This window comes from Eutrema salsugineum, unplaced genomic scaffold, assembly GCF_000478725.1.
Source record: "Eutrema salsugineum unplaced genomic scaffold, Eutsalg1_0 scaffold_5, whole genome shotgun sequence".
NCBI classification, from domain to species: Eukaryota; Viridiplantae; Streptophyta; class Magnoliopsida; order Brassicales; family Brassicaceae; genus Eutrema; species Eutrema salsugineum.
Window position 1 is genome coordinate 2,102,923 of NW_006256612.1, and position 3,263 is coordinate 2,106,185.

Genomic DNA, 3,263 nt, shown 5'->3' on the forward strand with positions numbered 1-3,263 from the left:
GTTCTCTTCGTACCAAATTGCAGCAGACTAATCCGAATTTCTGGTTTGACTCCGGTTACCTGATTTCCTAATTTTTTTTTTTTTTCACAGAGCAAGTGACAAGCGACACCGAAAGTGGTGTCGCTCGACACCAGCCTCTGTTTCACCTGAGACACAAAAAAAAAGAAAAACGAAAATTAACTGAATAAAAAAGACTTATGTACAAACTCACCAGTGGATTGCCTTCCACCAAGCGCTTGTTTAAAGTCATTAGCTTGACTTGATGGTGATTCAAGCAGGAGGTGCACCTTCCAGAGGAACGATATGTCCATCCGGAATCTCAGCTTTGGCCCAGTAGTGCTTCACCCTTTGTCCATTCACTGTGAACTCCCTACTGCCATCTGGTGTGAGGAGGACGATGGCACAATAGGGGCGAACCTCTTTCACTATGAAAGTACCTGACCAATGAGAACGTAGTTTACCAGGAAACAATTGCAAACGAGAGTTATACAGAAGTACCTGGTCATTCGGTTTGAATTGCCTGGAGAGGATTTTTGAATCGTGATACGCCTTGGTCCTCTCCTTGTACAGCTTCGAATTCTCATAGGCATGGTGCCTGATTTCGTCCAACTCATTCAGCTGTATCAGTCTCCTTTCTTAGGAACCACGTGCACAGGACTAACCCAAGCACTATCTGAAATTGGATAGATGATTCCAGCTTCCAGTAGCTTCATGATCTCCTTTTTGACGACGTCTTTCAGATTAGGGTTCAACCTGCGCTGGTGTTCGATCGATGACTTCGACTCATCCTCCAGGTGAATTCGATGCATGCACAGGTCTGGTGAGATACCTGAAATATCATCAAGAGAATAGCCAAAAGCTTTGCGATGCTTGCGCAGCTTGCTCAGTAGTAAGGTAACCTCAACATTGTTCAAAGAAGAGTTGATGATGACTGGATAAGTAGAATTAGAGCCTAGAAATGCGTACCTTAGTCCTGCAGGGAGTTGTTTGAACTCAATCTTGGGCGCTTTCTCTTCACTCCAGTCGGATAAATGCTTCACCTTCGCAGGAGACTCGAGCTGTTCAATCTGTGATGCTAGCTGCATCACATGCTCGCTGGAGTCCAACATCTTCAAGTAAGATGCTGAAATTTCGTCCAAGTGCTCAGCTTCGGTTGCAGACGTGGTTAAAGCTCTCTCCAGTGGGTCTGTAGGTAGCATCTCCTGGAAAATCTCCTCAGCAAACTCTGTGAGAGTGTCGACATAGAAGGTCTTACCATCGATGGTGGACTTCTTCATCAGCTTGTCCATGTCAAAGTTCATCACCAGATCTCCAACATTCAGAGCGATCCTGCCCTTCCTGACATCGATAATAGCGCCTGCTGTAGCTAGAAAAGGTCTCCCAAGGATAAGAGGATCCTTAGGCTCCTCTCCATACTTCAAAACCACAAAGTCAGTCGGTATCATGCAGTCTCCAACCTTGATTGGAACAACTTCTAGCACTCCTTCAGTTATCCTTGTCGAACGATCAGCTAGGATGAGAGATATCCTTGTTGGCTTGAAATCAGTCATGCCGAAATTGACAGCTACTGAATAAGGCATGAAGTTAACACTTGAACCCAGATCACACAGCGATCTCTTGAATCTCTCTGTGAAGATAGAGCAATCCAAGACAAAGCTTTCTGGATCAGACAGCTTCTCTGGAATTCGGTTCTGAATCACTGCACTGACTTGCTCAGAAATCATCATCACTCCTTGTTCATGGCTGAGATTATTGGTCACCATTCGTTTCACATAACGCCTGATAACAGGAGTGATTTTTACAGCATCAACCAAAGGTATCTCAATCACAAGCTTTTCCATCAAAGCTTTGCATCGTCCATCATCAAGCTCTTGCTTGGACTTCCTAGGGCTCATTGGGTAAGGAACTTTAGATTTGTAGACTTTCTCTTCAGCTGATTTCGGATTCGGAGCATCAACAGCTTCACTCTGTGGTTGGTGACGCGCGACACTAGTTGTGGTGTCGCTCGACACCGACTCTGCAATTTCAGGAACTTCTTCAGGGTCTTCCAAATCCACGACTTCAGGTGCATGAGGCGTCTTCTTGGGCTCAGAACTCAGATTTTTACCACTCCTCAACGTGATAACACTGCAGTGATGCCTTGGATTGGTGTCAGTCTTCCCAGGAAGAAAACCTTCTTGCCTTTTAACAGAACCTGCATTTTGAGTAACCTGTGTATCGAGCTGTTTGACATGAGTGTTCAAAGCTTCGATTTTCCCATTCAGATCAAGGTAGAGAGCATCCATCTTTCCATTGAAGTCCATGGTGAGCTTCTGCTGACCTTCCAGAATTTGTTCCAGCATAGACTTCATCTCATTGTCAGGAGTTTGAGGTTGAGATGAAGGAGTGCTGTAGTTTCTGGAAAAACTGTTGTTGGAAAAAGGCTTCTGGTACTGAGGCTTAGGCGTGTAACCAAAGAAGTTCTGATTATTGTTGAAGGTACTTCTCTGATTGTTTCCACTGTAATTCCCACTGTAGCTTCTGTTACCTTGCTGATTACCAAACCTCTGACCCTGAAATCCTGATCCACTGACAAAATTGACATCCTCCACCTCAGCTTCATCCTCAGGTTCGAAACTCTCCACCTTCTATGCGAATCTGACAGACTTCTTACCCACCAAAAGGCTGTGCACAGAGTCAAGCTTAGCTTTCACCTCAGCGATCTGCGATATATCCATGTTCCCAGCTTGCTTCTTTCGCTCAAGATCAGCATTCTCGGTGCTATTGCTGGATGCCAAGTTTTCGATGAGTTCAACAGCTTCTTCTGGGTATCTGGTGTTGAAGTTACCATTGCTTGCTGCATCAAGTGCCATCTGATACCTCCAATCGATACCTCTGAAGAAGATACCCAACAACTGCACATCGTTGAAGCCATGATGGGGGCAGTCTCGCTGGTACGATTTGAATCGCACCCAAGAAGCTTTGAACGCTTCAGTTGGTTCCTGAGAGAAAGTCGAAATTTTCGTCCTCAACTCCTCAGACCTAGCATCATCGAAAAAGTTGTGCAGGAAAGCATTCCTGGTCTCTTCCCAAGTGGTGAGTGATCCTGGCTCCAACTGCTTCAACCAGTTAGCTGCTTCTCCAGCAAGAGAGTAAGGAAACAGCTTGCAGAGGAGGAAATCATTGGACACTCCATTGTATTTGATGCTGGTGACCAAGTCCTCAAACCTCTCGATGTGATCCATAGGGTGCTCATGAGAGTGGCCATGGAAAGGATGCTGACC

The 3,263-nt window shown here is 45.4% G+C and overlaps 1 non-coding gene across 1 annotated transcript; it reads left to right on the forward strand.

Moving 5' to 3' along the window:
* The first annotated feature begins 2,907 nt into the window (after positions 1–2,907).
* LOC112084238 lies at positions 2,908–3,014 on the forward strand. The gene has a single exon (XR_002898195.1). It is a non-coding gene; the product is annotated as a small nucleolar RNA R71 (small nucleolar RNA).
* Positions 3,015–3,263: the final 249 nt, after the last annotated feature.